Source organism: Papio anubis, chromosome 16 (genome assembly GCF_008728515.1).
Source record: "Papio anubis isolate 15944 chromosome 16, Panubis1.0, whole genome shotgun sequence".
In the NCBI taxonomy this organism is placed as follows: Eukaryota; Metazoa; Chordata; class Mammalia; order Primates; family Cercopithecidae; genus Papio; species Papio anubis.
The window spans coordinates 85500835-85523040 of NC_044991.1; the positions used below are offsets into that span (position 1 = coordinate 85500835).

The window sequence follows — 22206 nt, forward strand, 5'->3', positions numbered from 1 at the left end:
ATGACACATGTAAAACGTGACCCCATCCATCTCAGGGCTTTCCTGTCCCTACCTGCATGGGAGAGTGAAGTGTTGCGAAGTGACAGCAAGTACTGCTGGTGATTCAGCGAGTGACACACTTCACACTGAGTCAGAGCTGAAAACTCAAAACCTACAAGACACCCAGACACCACCTTGGCTAGAAGTGCTCTCTCAAATAAGAAGAGAGAAAAGTGAAGGGTGTAGCTTCATGCCTCTTGGTGAGGCCTGTGGCCCCTTCCTAAGTGTCCACTGTTCCCTTGTTTTGCCAGTGGCTCCCAATCTGCCAGATGCCTGTGGCTGCTGAGCTGCCTCTAGTCCACTCTCCACACCAGGAGATTTGGCTCACATTTTTACAGGGAAAACAACATACAAGGCTTTCTCCTCATTTTCTTTTTTCTGCCTTTCTTTATTTCTTTTTTCTCAGCTTTAGAAGGTGGCTTCCTCCTTTGTGACCAACCCCAAACATACCCCTGAGCTCTGGATCCCCACCTCTTCATAAGTTACCCTGTTTCTTCCTCAGCCCTATCATCTTGTCATAGCCTGCACACAGGTTCCAAGTCCACCCCACTCCACCACAAGAGCACCCCTCAGACGGTGGAACTCCCGAAAGAAGTTACCACTTCCTCAGCTGCTGCTCACTCCTCAGCCCTCCGTCATCTCAGCACCACCCACCATGCCACTAAAACCGTCTTCCCCTGGTGCCAGTTTCCATCTAATAGCCAAAGTCAAATGGCCTTTTCTTGGTAGTTTTCTTTATTCATAGAGTGCCTGCTGTATGCCAGGTGCTAGACTGGGTGCTGGTGCCTAGACCTGGGGTGGGCAAACTGGGGCCTTTTCGCCCGCCTCCTGTTTTTGTAAATAGTTACTGAAACAGTCACACCCAATTATTTAATTATTGTCTTGCTGCTTTTGGGCTACAATGACCAACTTGATTAATTGCAACTAAGACTTGATGGCCCACAAACCCAAAAATATTTGCTATCTGGTGCTTTTCAGAGCAAGTTTGCTGACCCCTGATTTAGACAAAATGGGCTTCTGTCCTCGTAGACCTTACCTACAAGGAGGAGCTACATTATGACTAGTGTACAGGAAATGATTTATTCTTTTTCTTTTTTTTCGTTGAGACGGAGTCTCTATCGCCCAGGCTAGATTGTAGTGACACGATCTTGGCTCACTGCAACCTCTGCCTCCCATGTTCAAGCAATTCTCCTGCCTCAGCCTCCCATGTAGTTGGGATTATAGGTGCGCATTTGGGAATCCGCCCGCCACAATGCCGAGCTAATTTTTGTATTTTTAGTAGAGACAGGGTTTTACCATGTTGACCAGACTGGTCTCAAACACCTGACCTCAGGTAATCTGCCTGCCTTAGCCTCCTAAAATGCTGGGATTACAGGTGTGAGCCACTGCGCCTGGCCAGAAATGATTTATTCAGCCTTTTTCTGAGTTACAAAGGAGAAACGTGCAGTACTATGAAAATGTGACGGGGACCTGACCTGGGCCTGTGGGGATAACTGTTTCCTACAGTGATGAGTGGAGATGTGAAGCACCTAGCAGCACTGGCATTTAAATACTGAAAGATGAATGGATTAGACTTTCAATTCTAAGTTTAAGAATAAAAGTTGGCTGGGTGCGGTGGCTCACACCTGTAATCCCAGCACTTTGGGAGGCCAAGACTGGTGGATCACATGAGGTCAGGAAGTCAGGAGTTCGAGACCAGCCTGGCCAACATAGTGAAACCCCATCTCTGCTAAAAATGCAAAAATTAGCCAGACGTGATGGCGCATGCCTGTGATGCCAGCCACTTGGGAGGCTGAGACAGGAGAATTACTTGAACCCAGGAGACGGAGTTTGCAGTGAGCCAAGATCGCACCACTGCACTCCAGCCTGGGTGACAGAGCAAGACTCCATCTCAAAAAAAAAAAAGAAAAGAAAAGAAAAAGTTTTTGAAGAGTGGAAGTGAACTAGGTGGTGGTGGTGAGGGATGGTGGATAGAAAAGAGCTGGAATGGGCATGAGGAACAGCAGGGACCATGAGGCAGGAGGGCAAGGGAGGTTGGAAGAGGGGTCAAGAGGCTGGGGTGGCTGGAGGACCCACAGCAAGAACCAGGAGAGACAACAGGGAGGTTGGTGAGCCAGCAGGGACCAGTCCACAGGGCCCTGGAGACCAGGGGAGGAGCCGAATCACTTACTGCAAGACACATCCCCACTTCTCAGATTGAAGCTCCTCTGTCTTCTCTAGTTCCCTTCCTGCTTCGTAATCGTGCTTCCTCACTGCAGTCTCCTGGTCTCTCGTACTGATTTGATAAATGCTGGTCTTCCCCAAGCTGTGTCCTGACTTCCCATGTTTCTCACCTCCCTCCGTCACCTCACCTTCACCTGTGTCATGTGACCTCCAACCCATGCCTCCAACTCATGATTTGGACCTAGTCTCCTACAGAACTTGGTCTTTGTTCCTCCTTCAGTCCTGCATACCTCACGTGGTATCTGTGTTCTTCCCTAAGAGCTCACCTGTGTCGTATCATGTAGGAGAGCATGGACCTTGAAGAACCATGCTCCCTAGACTTAGGGCCTTGACTGTGTGCTAGCAGGGAGAATATCCGCACAAGTGACAGAGCCTCTCTTTCGGAGGTAGGGGGGTCATAGTCCTGCCTACCTTATGGGGGTTTTAGGAGAATTCCGTGACTCCATACACAGAGTGGGCTTAGGAAGTGTGCAATAAATGGTGGTGGTGTGTAGGGGTACTGTCAACATATCTCTCTTCACCCCACCCCCAGCCCAATCCCCAAACCCCATTCGTATCCATTTAAGAAAGGGCCCTCTGGGACCCCCTCCTGAAGGAGAGCTTGGGCCCTCCTTCCCATCCTCACATCTAAGCCCTCATCCTATCTTGCCAGGGCTATTCAGCTGATTTCAGAACCAGTTGCTCTGTGGCCTAGCTCTGCCACTTGGAGTCAGTTCTCCTCATTGTTGCTGTGTGAGCTTCATTGAAGACAAGGTTGATCCCCTCAGTCAAAACCATGGCAGAGGAACCCTTTCCTAGCCTGGGCCCAGCCTCATCTCTCCTGTGCTTTGTCCATGTTTTTGTTGCTCACTTCCTCCCCAGCACACACCAAGCAGCACCCGTCCCACGCCTGTGTTTTTGGCACATGCTGTTCTCTCTCAGGGCCCTTTCTTTTCCTTGTCTCCTTGGCAAATTCCTGATTGTCTGTGCAAACTCAGGTACATGTTAGTGGCCCTAAAAGTTGCAGACTCCAGGGTCAGCAAAGGCCAGGCAAGAATGTAAACAGGGGATGGACCAGGTAGAAAGGCTGGAAGGAGGCTCTCAGGCATGAACTGTCCAGACTCCCTGCCCTCCCTGCACCACATCCCCTCGTTCATCTTCTTACCTCCAGGGACACTTTGCTTTGGTCTCCTTCAGCCTTGTCATCCCTTTGTATGTCTAGATCCCACGATTCTGAGGTAGACTCCTGCCCATTTGCATGTTGTCTCTTCTTGCTTGATGTCATGTAACTCAGGTTGTAACCGTAGCAGAGATTTTCAAAGCTGAGGCTTTTTTTCAGACATGTGCATGTCTCTGGTCCCTTTTCCAGGATTCCAGGAACCCCCTTCCTCCACACTACACATGCACTGCAAGAAGAAGAGGCCCCCATTAAAATCACCACCGTAGTGAGCCATTGGGTAGTGAGCCTATTGTGTTCCTCAAGTGTGCTGGAGTAGAAGAGTGGCTACCTGCACGTGGGTGAGTCCTACTGCAGCAGCACCAAATTCCCTCTCAAGCTCTAGAACTACAGATTCTGCTCACCATAGAGCCTGTGCCCACAGGTGACACCTAGGGACTGTCCATGTATGTCCCTGAGCTCGTGAGCTCTCTCTCAGAGGCTTGAATCTGCTCCTCTTTCCATGGACCTTGGGGTAGAGGAAAGGACCAACTGTCCTCAGGTACTCAAGCCAGCAACCTCGGCATCCTTCTCAAATCCCTCCTAACTCACCATCTTCTCCCTCCAGCCAGTGGTAAGTTCCTCTCTCCTGTCCAAGCCACCTCCCAAATATCCCTCCCTCTCTATTGCTGTTATGTGACCTCTAGGGCTTCATCTTCCTTCGTGGAGGTGAGACATGGACTCTAGACTCTGATTAGATCGTAGCTCTGCTGCTTGCTGCCTAGTTAACCCTGGGCAGCTTATTTTATTTGTTTATTTTTTGAGATGGAGTTTTGCTCTTGTTGCTCAATCTGGAGGCAGCGGCGCAATCTTGGCTCACTGCAATCTCCGCCTACCAGGTTCAAGCAATTCTCCTGTCTCAGCCTCCGGAGTAGCAGGGATTATAGGCACCCACCACCACACCCAGCTAATTTTTGTATTTTTAGTAGAGATGGGGTTTCACCATGTTAGCCAGGCTAGTCTCAAACTCCTTACCTTAGGTGATCCACCAGCCTTGGCCTCCCAAAGTGCTGGGATTGCAGGCATGAGCCACCGTGCCTGGCCAACCCTGGGCAGTTTAATCTCTGATCTGTTTCTTCATGAGCAAGTAAGGATAATGATAGGACCAGCTCCGTATTGTTAGGAGAATTCCAAGAGAGGTGCATTTAAAATGCTTAGGAAAGTACCATGGATACTGGAACTCGATAAATGATAGTTATTATTCTTTTTTAATTTTTTATTTCTGTTTTTTAGAGACACGGTCTTGTTCTGTCACCCAGGCTGAGGGACACTTTGAGCTCACTGCAGCCTCAAACTCCTAAGCTCAAGTAATCTTCCTGGCTCAGCCTCCTGAGTAGCTAAGACAACAATAGCACGAGCGGTACGCACCACCATGCCTTGCTAATTCTTTTTATTTTTTGTAGAGATGGGGTCTCACTGCGTTGCCCAGACTGGTCTTGAACTCTTCGCCTCAAGCAATCCTCCTGCCTTGGCCTCCCAAAGTGCTAGGATTAGGCATGAGCCACACCTTTTTGCCTATTCTTTTGTAAATGTTTAAATCTTTTGAAGATTTTAAAATTATTTGTATCAAAGCAACGTGTATATGGTTTTTAAAACCTGAAATAGTGTTACGAGGCTAAGTGTTGTATAACGGTGCTCTACTCTGAGCCATTCCCTGGAGGCTTACTGTTGCCTTCACATTTAGCTATTCTTTCTGATTTTTTGTCCAAATTCTTTCATAACATGCATGCACAGGTTGAGTATCCCATATACAAAATGCTCCAAAATCTAAAACTTTTTGAGCAACAATATGACACTCACAGGAAATGCCCATTGGAATAATTTGGATTTTTGGATTTGAAATGGTGAACTGGTATAATGCAAATATTTCAGATTCTGAAAAATTCCCAAATCAGAAACACTTTTTTTTTTTTTTTTCCTCCCCAAAATCGGAAACGCTTCTGGTCAGCGTTTCAGATAAGGGATACTCAGCATATACTGGTAGTTTTTGATCCCTCTCTCCTCCCCGCCTCCTGTTTAAGGCAGTATCTACTGATTATTTTTCTTTGGAAGAAGGGAATTTTGCCATCCTCCTCCTCCCACCTCTTTCTGCACATTTGCCCTCCCTCCATCTTTCCATTAAAGTTCTCTCACTGGGAGTCAATGTGCCGTGGTGTTTAGCGCCAGCCTGTCTGCCTTCACCTCCCAGCTCTAGCACTTAGTTGCTCTGTGGCATTGGACAAGTTATTTAACTTCTTTGTGCATACGTTTGCACATTTGGGAATCCTCCTTGGCATCTAATTTGTGGGGTTGTTGTGAAATTGAATTCAAACACATAAAAATTGCTTAGAATGGTGTATGCCATATGGAAAGCATTTGTTATTTCTTAGCAAATGACAAAATTAAATTTTAAAAGGTTATTTTTTAATCTCCCACTATGATTTTGAACTTTATATAAATGGAATTAGTATACACACACACATACATGTAGTGTGCTTCTAGGATGATTAGACTGACGTATGGGAAAAAAATGATTCTTGTCCCTTACCTCACAAAGTAAACAAGAATAAGTAGAAACAGATCACAGACCAAAATTTAAGACTATAAAAGTTCTAGAACAACATTGGACATATAGGACACACAAAAAAACAAAGCCTAAAAAGAAGCTGGAGTTGATCAAAATTAAACACTTTTGTTGAATTCAGCATTTGTTGAATTAAGTCACCTTGGCACCTATGAATTTATATATGTGTATGGGTGTATTTCTGGATTCCCTTTTCTGTCCCATTGGTCTATTTGTCTGTCCTTCTGCCAGTACAATGTTGTGTTCATTGCTGTAGATGTATAGAAAGTCTTGGATTCAGATAGTATATGTCATCTAGTTCTATTCTTGTTTTTCATATCTGGATCCTCTGGGTCTTTTGCATTTCTGTATAAATTTTAGAATCACAGTGCCCAGTTCCTCAAAAGAGCCAGTTGAAATCTTGACTGGGAACACATTGAATCTCTTGACTAATTTGGGAAGAATTGACATCGAATCAATATTCCATTTTTGATCCAGGAACATGATATATTCACTGTTAATGTAGGTCTTTTACCATTCTTTCAATCTTTTGCCATTCAATTTGATGGCTGTTTATAGGTTTTTTATAAATGCCCATTATCAGGTTGAGGATGTTCCCTTTTATTCCTGAATTAATGAGATTTTTTTGTCATGAATTGTGTTGAATTTTATTAGATGGTATTTTACATGTTTTGAGCTGTTCATATTTTTTTTTCTCTGTTAAAATGGTGCATTACAACCATTGAGAATTTAATACTGAAATGTTAAACCAATCTTGCACTCCTAAGATAAATTTCTCTTGGTCAATATACATTATTATTTTTTATATATTGCTGGATTTGATTTACTAAAATTTTGTTAAGGATTTTTATCTCCATGTAGTTTTCTCTTTCTCTAGTTTTGGTGTCAGGACCTCATCAAATGAGTTGAGGAATGTTCTTCTCTTCTGCTTTTTTGGAAGCATTTGTGCAGAATTCAAATCATGTCTTCCTTAAAGGTTTAGTAGAATTCACAAATGAAACCATCTGAGCAGGGACTTCTTTGTCTGAAAATATTTAACTACAGATTCAGTTCCTTCGGTAAATACTGTAAAGGCCTATTCAGGCAACTATTTCTTCTTAAGTTTTGGTAGTTTGTGTCCTTCAAGGAATTTGTTCATTGTATCTCTGTTTTTTTAATTTATTGGCATAAAGTTGTTTATAATACCCACTTCTTATCCTTTTAATACTTTGGGATCTGTAGCAATACCCCCCTTCCATTTTTGATAGTGCTAATTTGAGCCTTCTCACTTCTTTTCCTGAACTGTCCAGCTATAAGTTTATCAATTTTATTCATCTTCTCGAAGAACCAGTTTTTGTTATCTGAGCCTTTAGAACTGTAAATTTCCCTTTAAGTGCTGGTTTAGGTGAATTTCACAGATTTTGATATGTTGTGTTTTCATTTTCATTTAGTTGCATCTATCATTTCTCTTGTGACTCCTTTGTGCATTGGTGGCTTAGAAATGTATTTTCTAATTTCCAATTATTTGAGTATTTTCCAAAAATTTTTAAATTATCGATTTCTAGTTTAAATCTATTGCGAGTACAGGCGTGGTGGATCACGCCTGTAATCCTAGCATTTTGGGAGGCCAAAGCGGGTGGATCGCTTGAGGTCAGGAGTTCAAGACCAGCCTGGCTGACGTGGTGAAATTCCGTCTCTTGCTAAAAAATACAAGAATTGGCCGGGCACAGTGGCTCACACCTGTAATCCCAGCACTTTGGGAGGCCGAGGCAGGCAGATCACGAGGTCAAGAGATCAAGACCGTCCTGGCCAACATGGTAAAACCCCGTCTCTACTAAAAATACAAAAATTAGCTGGGTATGGTGGCACACACATGTAATCCCAGCTGTTCAGGAGGCTGAGGCAAGAGAATCGCTTGAACCCTGCAGGTGGAGGTTGCAGTGAGCTGAGACCATGCCAGTGCACTCCAGCCTGGTGACAGAGCAAGACTCCATCTCAAAAAATACAAAAATACAAAAATTAGCTGGGCGTGGTAGCAGGCACCTGTAATCCCAGCTACTCAGGAGGCTGAGGCAGGAGAATTGCTTGAACCCAGGAGGTGGAGGTTGCAGTGAGCCGAGATGGCACCACTGCACTCCAGCCTGGATGACAGAGTGAGAACTCCGTGTCAAAAAAAAAAAGCTATTGTGGTCAGAGAACATACTCAGTATTATTTGAAAACCTTTTACATCTGACATTTGTTTCCTAGCCTAAGATGTGGTCTGTCTTTGTGAATGTTCCATGTGCACTAATGAAGAATGTGCGTTCTGCTTCTGATGTGTGGAGTATTCTGTAAATGCTAGTTATTCATTTAATAGCACTGCTCCTATCTCCTGTGTTTTTACTAACTTTTTTCTCTTATTTGTAGTAAAAGAGTATTTGAAGCAGCCCTAATTAAAGATTTGTCTATTTCTGTTTTTAATCAGGTTTTGCTTCATGTTTCGAAGCTTTTGTTATTGAGTGTATATGCATGTAGCATTGTTTTATGTATATTTTTATATAACATATCATATGTATTTATATATTATATGTGTATTATATATCATATATATGAATTATATATTTCTTAAATGTATATATGTTATATATATATAAACAGAGACAAGGTCTTGCTCCACCTGCCAGGCTAGTGTGCAGTGGTGCAATCACAGCTCACTGCAGCCTCAACTTCCCAGACTCCTCCTACCTCAGCCTCCTGAATAATAGGACCATAGGTGTACCTCACCACATCTGGCTGATTTTTTCATTTTTTTATAGAACCAGGGTCACTTTGCTTCCCAGGCTGGTCTCAAACTCCTGGGCTCAAGCCATCCTCCTGCTGTGGCCTCCCAAGGGACTGGGATTACAGGCGTGAGCCACCTCGCCTGGCATCATTGTTAGATTTTCTTGATGACCCTTTTACCATCATGAAATGTCTCTCTTTTGTCCCTGGTAAGAGTGCCGTTCTGAATTCTACTTTGTCTGATATTAATTTAAGCTCTTCAGCATTCTATTCTAATGTCTCTTCCCATGCATTTACATTTAACCTGTTTATAGTTGTATATTTCAAGTGGCTTTCTTGTAGACAGAATTATAGGTTCTGCTTTTATATCTAATCTGACAACCTCTGCCTTTTAATTATTTAGACCTCCACTGTCTAGTACAGTTGCTGCTAGCCACATGTTAGAATTAAAAATTCAAATCTTCAGTCATGTTAGCTACATTTCAATCCTCATAACAAATTTCTGTTGTATAGCACTGATTTAAATCATTTATTATGACTGTCAATATCATTTGGTTTAAATCTACCATCTTGCTTTATTTTTCTCTTTGCCCCATGTTAATGATTCCATTTTATTTCCACTATTATCTTGTTTACCTGTTTGTTTTTATTATTTTAATGATTTGCTAGAGTTTATGATATCCTTCTTTGATATATCAGTTTGTGTTCAAATAATAACAGTTTCACATGTAAGAACCTCACAAGAGTGTCCTTTTGTTTCCCTTCTCCCAGCCTTTGTGCTGCTGTTGTCATGTTTTACTTCTACATGTTATGAAATCCACAGCACTCTTATTTTTTTACATTAAATAGTGACCTTTCAAAGATACCATTAGTCTTTTTTTTGTATTCTTGTGCCAATATCACGATTTCTAATTTCTGTATCATACTAAGTCTTACTGTCCAGTGGTATAAATTTTCTGTGTTGTTCTTCAGTAATGTCTTGGCTGTTCTTGACCTATTTCAATATAAACATTAAAATTATCTTGTCGTTTTTCACACACACCAACACGCTAATCCCTACTCGGGTTTTGATTGGCATTGCATTGAATTTATAAATTGATCTGGAAAGAAATGACATTTTTGTAATGCTGAATCTTCTAATATATGAACATTGATTAGCCTTTCATGTATATTAGGATTCTTTAGTTTCTCTCAGTGTTTTTTCCTACTTCTCTATGTTATGGACTTGGACATCTTTCCAAGGGGTTTGATATGTTTAGTTCTGTTTTATGCTCTTAATATGGTAGGTGGCATTGTTTTGAAATTTTCATTTTCTTTTTATTTGTTGATTATATACAGAAATACGACTTTTAAAAATTGAGGTTTTATCCAGTAACCTTGCTGAATTTATTCATTAATTTATAGAGCTTATATCTATAGATTCTTTCATGTGTTCTCTGTATACTTTTATATCGCCTGGGAAAGAGTTTTCTTCATCTTTATTCTAATTCTTAAACTTTTTACTTTCTTATTCTATAAGATCAGGTAGGATCTCTAGTACAATGTTGAATAGAAATGGTAATACTAGGTATTATCCTAATCTTAGGGGGTAGCTTCTACCATCATACCATTATGTTTGCTATAAGTTTTTTGTACATACTCCTATCACATTACAAAAGTACGCTTTTCTTTTCTTTTCTTTTTTAGGAGTCACAGTGTCACTATGTTGTTTGGTGTAGACTTAAACACCTGGGCTCAAGTGATCCTCCTGCCTCAGCCTCCAGAGTAGCTGGGAGGACTGTAGGTGCACACCACCCTGCCCAGCAGAAGCACCGTTATTTTGTTTTGCTGGGATCTTTGATTTTTTTTTTTACATAGATAATGTTGACTTTATCAAAATATTTTTCTACATGTATTTGGCTGATCACATAATTATACTCTTTTATGTTAATGTGGTAAATTATATCATTTCATTTTCATGGCATAAATACACTTAGGTCAGGACATGTTATTTTTATTAAATACATATCACTGACTTTAATTGGTTATTATTTTTTAGGATTTTTATGTATGTTTATAAATGGAGACTCATATAAATACTTTTTTTTATAATGTGCATGTCAAATTTGGCATCAAGGCAATGCTTGCCTGATAAAACTGGTTGAGAAACTTCTGTGGAAGAGACTGTATAAAATTGCTCTTATTCCTGCCTTAAGTGATGAGTAAAATTCATCAGTGTTGCCATCTGGGCTTCAGGTTCTTCTTGTATGATAGAGTTTGATTAAGGAGTCAGTTTCTTTCATAGTTGTAAGGTTGATACTCAGATTTTCTTTTTGTTCTTGTACTGGTTTTAATACACTGGGTTTTTGTTTTTGTTTTTATTTTAAGGATTTTGACTCTGTCATATACTTTTTCCAATTTATTGACATAAAGATCTTAAGATTCTGTACTGAGATCCCGTTTTCATTTCTGGTATTAGTTTTGCCTTTGATCAACTCTACGATATGTCTTTTCCGTGTTTCACTAATTTCTACTCCCATCTTTATTATTTTTGTCCTTGTTCAACATGCTGTTCCTTTTCTAACTTCTTGAGATAGACATTTGTCACTGATTTTCAGTCCTCCTTGGTTGTATTCTTTATACCTTAAAACTTTAGGCCAGGCACGGTGGCTCATGCCTGTAATCCCAGCACTTTGGGAGGCCGAAGCAGGTAGATCAGGAGGTCAAGAGATCAAGACCATCCTGGCCACCATTGTGAAACCCTGTCTCTACTACAAATACAAAAATTAGCTGGGCTTCATGGCACACGCCTGTAGTCCCAGCTACTCGGGAGGCTGAGGCAGGAGAATCACTGGAACCCAGGAGTCAGAGGTTGCAGTGAGCCAAGATTGTGCCACTGCACTCCAGCCTGGTGACAGAGGAAGACTCCATCTCAAAAAAAACAAAAAAAACAAAAAAAACTTTAGGCCAGGCGCAGTGGCTCACACCTGTAATCCAGTACTTTGGGATGCCAAGGCGGGCGGACCACAAGGTCAGGAGATCAAGACCATCCTGGCCAACATGGTGAAACCCCGTCTCTACTAAAAATACAAAAATTAGCTGAGTATAGCCGCACATCCCTGTAATCCCAGCTACTAGGGAAACTGAGGCAGGAGAATCACTTGAACCCAGGAGGCGGAGGTTGCAGTGAGCCGAGATCACGCCACTGACTCCAGCCTGGTGACAGAGTGAGACTCTGTTTCAAAAAAAAAAGAACTTCGACTGGCTTTTGCTGGATCCAACAGGTTTTTTTAGTTCATTTTATCATCATTCAGTTCAGAATATTTTCCAGTTTCTATTTTGATTTTATCTTTGATCTAAATACCTTTTCTATGTGTGTCTCTCAGTTTCTAAACAGGGATATCTTCTAGTTAACTGTTTGTTAATGATTATTCGCCTAATTGTTTTGAGGTGAGAGAACGTATTTTGTATGATATAAATCCTTGGAAATCTGGTACTATTTGCTATGTAGATCAGCACATAGTCAATTTTGGTAAATGTTCCATGTTTATTTGAAAAAGTTGTATTCTCTACAACTGTTAGTGCTATGTTCTCTGAATGGAATTGGGTCAAGTCATGTTCATTTTTTCTGTTATCTTTGCTGGGTTTTTGGCCTACCTGCCTTTGTAAGTTACTAAGAGGAATGAGTTAAAATCTGTCACTGTGGTTGTAAATTTCTGCTTTTCATTCTATCACTTTTGCTTTATTTTGTGGCTACATTCCATACATACAGATTTAGAATTTTATATCTTACTGATAAAGTAAACCTTGTAACATTGTGAAATATATTCTTTAGTTCTAGGAATGTGTTTTGCCTTGTCAGCATTTGCATGTTGGATCTTTTTCCCTTTTTTTTTTAAACTTTCTGTATGTTTATATTTAAGGTAGGTCTCTTGTAAGCAGCTTATGATTTGATTTTGATAAGGTAGAATCCGTATAAGCACCACCACCCTAATCAAAATGCAGAAATTTCCATTGCCTCAGAAAGTTCCCTCTGTGAATCATACTCTCCATAAGCAACTCCCCATAACCACTGTTGCTTATGGGGAGTTGATTTTAATCAATATAGGTAAATTTCCCTATTCTTGAATTTCACATAAATGCAATAATACAGTATATAATCTTTGGTATCTTGATTTCTTTTTCATGAAATAATGTTTTGCGAATTTAACTTTGTTGCATGTCCCAGAGTTTTGTTTTGGTTTTGGTTTTGGTTTTTATTAAACTGGGGAGTGATATTCTCTTATATGGATAGGCCATAATTTGTCTGTTCCTCCTCCTGGTTGGGGACATCCAAGTTGTTCCAGTTTTTGGCTATTATGAATATACATGCTATGAACATTCTTTTACAGCTTTTTTTGTGGACATAGGTTTTCATTTCCTTTGGGAACTAGGAGTAGAATTGATAGTTGGTAGTGTAGATGCTTATATAACTTAATATGAAATTACCAAACAGTTATTCAAAATGACTGTGTCATGTACCCTTCCACTGGCAATGTCTAGAGTTCCAGATGCTCTAGTCCCCACCCATGTTTGGTACTGTCTTTTCAGTTATTCTACTGGGTATAAAATGGTATCTTATTGTGATTTTAATTTGCATTTCTCAGATAACTAATTTTAAGTATCCTTACAAGTGCCTGTTTGTCCTTCATATGTCTTTTATGAAGTCACCATTCAAGTCTTTTGCTCATTTTTATTTGTTTTTTGTCATATCTCTTACTGAATAGAAATTTTTAATATATTGCTTATATACTCTTGTTAAATATTTATTGTCAATATTTTCTTCCATTTTATGGTTTACCTTTTCATTTTCTTAGTGATGTCTTCTGATGAAGTTTTAATGTTAAGCCCATGTTATTTTGTCTTTGATTTATACCTTTTTTGTTCTCCCTAAGTAATTTCCGTCTGCCCTAAGGCCTCAAAGATATTCTCCTGCATTTTCTTCTAGAATCTTCATAATTTTAACTTTATATGCAGTTCTTTAATCCATCTCAAATTAATTTTTCTGTATTGTGGGAGGTAGAGGTAAGGTTCATTATATTCCCATGTGTTTATCCAGTTATCTTAGCATTATTTGTTTAAAAAAAAAAAACTTTTCCTATTGAGTAGCCTGGCACTTTAAACAAAAATTATAATATTGAGGCCAGGCATGGTGGTTCACATCTGTAATCTCAGCACTTTGGGAGGCCAAGATGGGAGGATCGCTTGAGCCCACGAGTTCAAGAGCAAACTGGGCAACGTAACAAAACCCTGTCTCAAAAATTGAAAATGTGTATATATATCTTTAATATTGAGACTTTGACCCATGATCATAGTATATCTCTCTTCATTTACTTAGAACTTCTTTAATTTCACTCTGCATTGTTGTGCAGTTTTTAATGTAGAAGTCTTAAGAGTATATTTGTTAAATTTTTTCTAAATATTTCATGTTTTCTTAGCTAGTATAAATGGAATTGTGTTTTTTCATTTTTATTTATAATTGTTACCCACATATAGAAATACCACTGATTTTTCTTTATTAAACTTGTATACTTTAATCCTGTTAAATTCAACTTTAGTTCTAGTAGCTTATCTTGTGGACTTCTTAGTATTATATACATACACAATCATGTTGTATGAAAATAAGGATGGATTTACTTCTTCCTTTCCTTCTAGCTTTTTCCATGCCTTGTTGCACAGGCTAGGACCACTGATACCATACTGAATAAGTGGTGAGAGCCAACATCCTTGCCTTTTCCCAATGTGAGGGGGAAAACATTCAGTATTGTACTAGTAAGTTTGGTATTAGTTATAGGTTGCCCATTTTTAGGATGAGGACGTTTTCTTCTGTTTCTGGTTTGCCGAGAGTTTTTATCAAGAATGGGTCTTGTGGCCGGGCACAGTGGCTTATACCTGTAATCCTAACACTCTGGAAGGCCAGTGTGGGAGGAATGTTTGAGATCAGTGTGGGCAATATAGTGAGACCCTGTCTCCAAAAAAAAAATTGAATGGGTCTTGAATTTTGTCTTGATATTTTTTGCCTCTGTTTAGATTATTTTGTTTTTCTGTTATGTTAATATGGTGGCTTACTGTTTTAAATATTGCTGAGTAACAAATCGTCCCAGTATTTACCTGCCTGAAACAACAAACATTTATTATCTCACATTTTTTTGTGTATCAGGAATCCAAGGGGCCTAGCTCATATGGTTCTGACCCACTCTGATGATGTGGCAATCAAGATGTCAGGCCAGGCTGCAGTTATCTGAAGGATCCACTTCCATCAGGGCTCACTCACATGGCTGTTGGCTGGAGGCCTCAGTTCCACAGTTCTTTGCCCTGTGAGCCTCTCCATAGGGCTGCTTGAGTGTCCTCACAACAAAGGAGCTAACTTTCCCCAGAGCAAATGATTCAAGAGAAAGAGCAAGGAAGAATCTGCAGTGCCTTTTATGACCTACTTTTGGGAGTCATCTACCATGGTTTCTGTTAAGAAGGGAGTTACTAAACCAATCCCAAACTCAAGGGAGTAGGGAATAAGCTCCATGCTTGAAAGTAAGACTATCCAAAAAAAAAAAGAGTGAATTTCGTTGATTGAATTTCAAAACTTTAACTTATAGTATTATCTCTATCTAATCATGAGTAAACATCAGACAAACTCACATTGATAAACGTTTGACAAAACAACTGGCTTACAGTCTTCAAAAGTCTCAATGTCTAAAAAGTCAAAGAGAGACTGAGAAACTGATCCACATAGAAGGAAACTATAAAGAGTCGTAACAATTAAACTCAACATGTGCTTTTGAACTGGATGTTTTGCCAAAGGGATATTATCAGGACAATTGGCAGAACTCAAATGGGTTCGAGGAATAGATGGTAGTAATATGTCAATATTAAGTTCACAGTTTTGATGATCTTACTCTGCTTACATAAGAAAATAATCTTGCTTGTAATTAATGTACACTAACATTCAAAGGCAATGAGGCAACTCACTATCAAATGGATAAATCCTATACCTGCAACTTTTCTCAACTATTTGAGAAAAAAATGTTATATGTATTTTTTGAGACAAGGTCTCACTTTGTTGCCCAGGTTGGAGTGCAGTGGTGTGATCACAGCTCACTGCAGCCACGACCTCCCGGGCTCAAGCAATCTTCCCACCTCAGCCTCTCAAGTAGCTAAGACCACAGGTGCGCACCAACACAGCTGGCTAATTTTTTTCATTTTTTGTAGAGACAGAGTCTGGCTCTGTTGCCCAGGCTGGTCTCGAACTCCTGGACTCAAGCAATCCTCCTGCCTTGGCCTCTCAGATTGGATTACAGGTGTGAACCACTGTGTCCAGCTACATTCTTTATATTGTACTTGCAACTTTTCTGAAGTTGGAGATTATTTCAGATTTTTTAAATGATGGCTATTTTACTGTATTCCCCCCTCAACCCCCAACGTCATTAAAAGACAACTGGCTATTTGAGGTTTAAAAAAATATTGTAACATTGTGTTGTGGATGCTCACTTCACAGGATCTAGGGTTTTCCCAACCAGCCCCAGCTCACTTTTTCTCCCTATATAGGTAGTCTTTACTTTAGTCAGGCTTTGATACACCACTCTGGGCACCATGGCTCCCTTCCACCCTCCATCCTCAAGAATACCTACCTGCTTGGCCTATGTACTAGCAACTTTTGTACTAAATAATTGTTCAGACCAGGAAGAAAGGAGGAAGAGCAAAAGTAGTTTTATTTTACACACATATTAGCATTACCATTGCTCTTCATTCCTTCCTGTAGAATTGAGTTTTCATCTGATGACATTTACCAACAGTCTATAGAATTTCTTTGAGCATTTCATGTATTCAGGACTGGTGACAAGATTGCCTCGGTATTTGTTTATCTAGAGTAACGTCTGCATTGCATACTCACTTTGGTTTTTGTTGCTGTTATTGTTGTTGTTTTGTTTTGTTTTGAGGCAGAGTCTTGCTCTGTCGCCCAGGCTGGAGTGCAGTGGTACCATCTTGGCTCACTGCAAGCTCCGCTTCCCAGATTCATGCCATTCTCCTGCCTCAGCCTCCTGAGTAGCTGGGACTACAGGTGCCCGCCACCACGCCCAGCTAATTTTTTGTATTTTTAGTAGAAACGGAGTTTCACCGTGTTAGCCAGGATGGTCTCAATCTCCTGACCTTATGAGCCGCCCACCTCGGCCTCCCAAAGTGCTGGGATTACAGGCGTGAGCCACCGCGCCCAACTGCATAGTCACTTTTGAGGTATGTTTTTGCTAGATGTAGATTTCAGATATTTTTTCTTTCAGCACTTTCCTGTGTCATTCTGTTCTATCCTGGCCTTCATTGTTTCTGTTGAGTGGCCTGTCATCTTCCTTCACGTTACCCTATGTGTAATAATGTCTTTTCATTCTCTGGCTGCTCTTAAGACCTGTTCTTTATCTTTTGTTTTCAGTAATTTACTTTAATATGCTAAATGTGTAATATACTCTGGGTTCACTGAGTTTCTTAAATCTGAAATTTGATTATTTTCACAAAATTTGGGACACTTGCAACCATATTGTTTTAAGTATCTGTTCTGCACCATTCTCTTGGTCCTCTTATGGGATTCCAATTGTATGTATGTTAAACTGCTAGATATTATACCACAGGCCATGGAGGCTCTGAGTTTGTGTTCTTTTCCCTACCCCCATCTTTTTTTCTCTATTCTTACGATCACATAATTTCTCTTGATCTGTCTTTATCTTCAGTTGATTTCCTCTACAGTGTCTCCAAAGCTGTTGGCCCTCTTTAGTCATGGGTTTCACATCCATGGGTTCCACCAACCACAGATTGAAAGTACCTGGGGGGGAAAAGGATGGTTACGTCTGTACTAAACATATACAGACTTTTTTTTTCTTGTCATTATTCCCTAAATGATACAGTAAAGCCACTATTTACATAGCATTTACAGTGTATTAGGTATTGTAAGTAATCTAGAGATTGCTTAAAGTATATGAGAGGATACATGCAGGTTATATGCAAATGCTATATCATTTTATGTAACAGTTGTGAGTATTTGCAATTTTTTTTTCGGATGATTATTCTTTTCGGTATGTCTAATATTTTTTTCCCCCAGTATTTAGATACTGTCCTTAATTCTAGAATTTTCATTTGGTTCTTTAATATATTTTACATGCATAGTTCCCACATCTGCTCACTCAATATGAATTTCTTTAAGTCTAGATTATATTTACAGTAGCTGTTTTTAACATCCATATCTGCTCATTCCAGCATCTGGATCATCTCAGGATCTGTTTCATCTACTGTTTTGTTTTGTTTTTTCTCTTGACCTTGGGTCACATTTTCTTTGGTTATCTAGTAGTTTTTTATTTTGTACTGGACACTGCAGAAGATATGCTGCAAAGATTTTAGATTTTCTTATCTTCCATTGAAGAGTGCTATTTTGTTTTAACAGTACGTTACATTATGGGCTAATCATCTTGAACTTGTGCAAGCTTCATCTTACACTTTGTTCAGACGGTTGTGTTGGGATGTTGCCTTATGGCAAATCCTTATTCTTGGGACACTGTCTCTGCTTCTGCGATATGGCCTACCTCATTATCATTCAAGGTGTCCAGTGGGCCTCTGGATTAGCAGGATTTAAACTCCCAACTTTTCTCCCCTGCAGTTGCAAACAGCTAAAATCTCTGCTCAGCTCTTTTTTTGGTCTTCCAGCTGTTGCTGTCCATTAAACTCGTTGGCGTCTCCCCAGTTGCATGTGCAATTATAGGAGTCAGCTGTGGCTCTGAGAGGAGTCTGTGTATGGATTTGCAGCTCCTTCTTTTCTAGAACATCCCGTCTCTTTCCAGCCACACTGGCAGCCCTGAACCTCATCCTCTGTCACTTCCAGCCAGCGCTGGTGGTTTGTCCTCACCTTGATTTTTTATCACTGTCTTCCTCTTACTACATTTCAGCCACATGGCCCTTCTTTTCAAACATTTGGTAGTCTCTCCCGACTCAAGGTGTCTGTGTATACTGTTTCCTCTTTTTGAAATGTTCTCCACCCGCTAAATATTGGAATGGTTGGATCTTCTTACCTTTTACGGTTCATCCAAGTTTTTGCTATCATCCTATCTCAAATTGCCACTCCAGTCACTATCACCACACAGTGTTTTTTTATCTTCATAGTAAATATTGAAATCTATAATCATCTATTTGTTTATTTATTGTCAGTTCCTGCCACTTGAATATAAGCTGTATGAGAAGAGGAACCTTGTCTGAAATGATCACAGACAGCTGTATCCTCAGCCCACAATAGACAGCTCAATAAAAAATTATTATTGAAGATTTTCATGATTGTATACATTTATTGTCTCTATTTAACCAATCTCTTATTGACCACTGACTGTTCTCTTATCAGCTTTTACCCCCATTATTCCATTGAAACACCATTGTTGTAGAGTTTGACTAAATATAAACCACAAATATAAGTCGCTTTTTATTGTATTTGTCCTCTAGAAGTATTTGGCATTATCTTGACTTTTTTTTTTTTTAATCCTTTTGTTTCCTGGGATATGATTCTGATTCTCCTTTCTACGTCTTGGGGCTTCCTCCTTCTTGTGTTTCTTGGCTTCAGTGTCCACCCCTAAAATGTCAAAACAGTGAGAATTTCTTGCATAGTCTGTATGTCTTCCTAGGTGATTTTATTCACACTCACAGCTTTGATGGCCACCTTTCTCCAATGACACCAAGTGACTGGTATTTAAACAGAAACATCTGAGACTCCACATACCTACCATTGAACTCCTCTTTCTACCCGGTCATCCCCAAGTACCTGGTTCTGCCTTGCCATAAGGGAACATTTAACAAGTCCTTCGTGCAACCACTATAAAGAACAACTTGGCAAAAATTTTCAAATATAAGTAGTAATGATAATGATGGGCATATTATATCCTTTAAATATAATAACTCAGTCCTTTAAGCAATCCACTGTGCTTTCCAACTCGTAAAAAGTCACAAGAGACCATCATACTCACCCAAACAGCCAAAACAAGCAAGATAAGTTTTTAAAAGCCCATTAGGCAGCTGAGCACACAAAGAAACCTAAATAAACTGAACTTCAGAAAGTGATAGACCATTCAGAAGAGAGCCATAGCTGCTGTCATCCTCTATTGAAACAGGGACAGGGAAACTGCCACAGATGGAAACAGTTGGGCTCTCAACTGTGGAGACTTGAAGTGGGGCAGGTGAGCTCAGAGCAAACTCTCTGCAGGAATTTCTGCTTTTGCTGGCATAGGGTGACAGCAGCCAAGGTGCAGAAATCCATCGGTGGGGCTGCAAAGCAAAGGAATGTCTTTAAAATCTTGATCCAATTCACTGACCCTCTTCCTCTGCTGTGTCCAGTCATGTTATAAAATGTCCGTTTGAAGTCAGATAAGTAGAAAGTATCCAAACTGAAATGCAAAGAGAAAGATTTTTTAAGACATCCAAAATCTGTAAGGTGCTGTCAGTTTCACAATTGGCTTCCCTGAAAGAAAAAAGAAGGGGAAAGGAAAAAAATTCAAGAGATAAAAGTTAGAAACTTTCCACAGTTGATGGAAGTGATCAATGTATAAATCTGAGAATTTCTGCAAACTCTTGTCGGGATAAATACAAAACAAACCACAACTCCACAACCTGGGTATATCATAGTCAAACTGCTGACAACCAGAAATAAAGAGCAGATCTTAAAAGCAATCAGAAGAGGGATAAAAACATGTTATATACAGGAGGACAGTGATAATAATTATCTCTGACTTTTCAGCACAAACAGTGGAGGCCAGAGTATAATGATACAGCATCTTTAACATAGTTAAAAAAGAAATAGGCGGGATGTGGTGGCCCACACCTGTAATCCCAGCACTTTTGGAGGCCAAGGTGAGTGGATCACCTGAGATCAGGAGTTCAAGACCCAGCCTGGCCAATATGGTGAAACCCTGTCTCTACTTAAAATACAAAAATTATCAGGGCGTGGTGGTGGATACCTGTAATGCCAGCTACTCAGGAGGCTGATGCAGGAGAACCACTTGAACCCAGGAGGCGGAGGTTGCAGTGAGCCAAGATCATGCCATTGCACTCCAGCCTGGGTGACGGAGTGAGACTCTGTCATATAAATAAATAAATAAATAAAACCTGTCAGCTAATTCTGTATCCAGCAATAATTAATTAATTAAACCTGCGTGAAAACTTTCTTCAAAATTAAGGTGAAGACATTTTCAGACAAAAACTGAATTTGTCTACAGTAGGCCCATATCAAGAAATATTAACAGGAGCCTGGTTCATCCAGCTAAAAACACTATTGGCTTTAAATATATATGTAACAATTATATTATTTGTTTTACTAACATATGAAGAAGTTAAGTATCAGGCAACGGGAGCACAGTGGATGGGAGGGGAATATATGAAGATGTGGAATTCAGCTGGCAGAGTCTTAACATTGTTCATGAAATAGTATAGTATCCTTTGGAAGTAGATTGAAATTTAAAGATGCATAATGTAATCTCTAGAGAAACTATTGAAAAAATAGACACACACAGAGAGGTATAGCTAAAAATCCAATACAAGAAATAAAATCGAGGGTCCAGCGCCATGACTCACACCTGTAGTCCTAGTGTTTTGGGAGGCCAAGTTAGGGGATGATATTTGAGACCAGGCGTTCAAAACCAGCTTGGGCAGTGTAGCAAGACCCTGTCTCTACAAGAAAATGAAAAAATTAGCTGGATTTTATGAGTGACACCTGTAGTCCTAGCTACTTGGGAGACTGAGGCGGGAGGATCGCTTGAGCCCAGGAGTTCAAGGCTACTGTGAACCAGTATTGTGCCACTACACTTCTTTAAAAAAAAAATTTTTTTTGGCCAGGCGCAGTGGCTCACACTTGTAATCCCAGCACTTTGGGAGGCCGAGGCAGGTGGATCACCTGAGGTCAGGAGTTTGAGACCACCCTGGGCAACGTGGTGAAACCATGTCTCTACTAAAAACACAAAAAACGTTAGCTGGGTGTGGTGGCGGGTGCCTGTAATCCCAACTACTTGGGAGTCTGCGGCACGAGAATCGCTTGAACCTGGGAGATAGAGATTGCAGTAAGCAGAGCTGGCACCACTGTACTGCAGTCTGGGCGACAAGAGTGAAACTCCATCTCAAAAAAAAAAAAAATTCTTTTTTTTAAAAAGCAGAATACTGCCCTCAGTATTTGATCTATCCAAAGAAGACAGAAAAAGAAGAGCAGAGAAATACCAAAATGGGAAACATTAAACCTGCCGTATAAATTATTATATTGACTGTAAGTTTTTTTATTTTGAGCTTTTTTTCCTTTGTTTTAAATTATAGACTTCATGTTTTGTCTGGGATAGGGACAGGAGTTAACCAGAAATGGGCATGAGGAAACCTTCTGGTCATTGGAGATGTCATGCATCTTATTTTGAGCAGTAGTTACACAAGATTTTT

At 40.1% G+C, this 22206-nt stretch overlaps 1 protein-coding gene and 1 long non-coding RNA gene across 4 annotated transcripts in view; both read left to right on the forward strand.

The window, feature by feature from the left end:
- Positions 1-22206, forward strand: part of RAB22A (RAB22A, member RAS oncogene family) — a 60370-nt gene that overhangs the window by 3318 nt on the left and 34846 nt on the right. The gene's annotated exons all lie outside the window — the stretch shown is intronic.
- On the forward strand, positions 16889-19075 carry LOC110740482. Its single transcript, XR_002515066.2, has 2 exons — positions 16889-17007; positions 18958-19075. It is a non-coding gene; the product is annotated as an uncharacterized LOC110740482 (long non-coding RNA).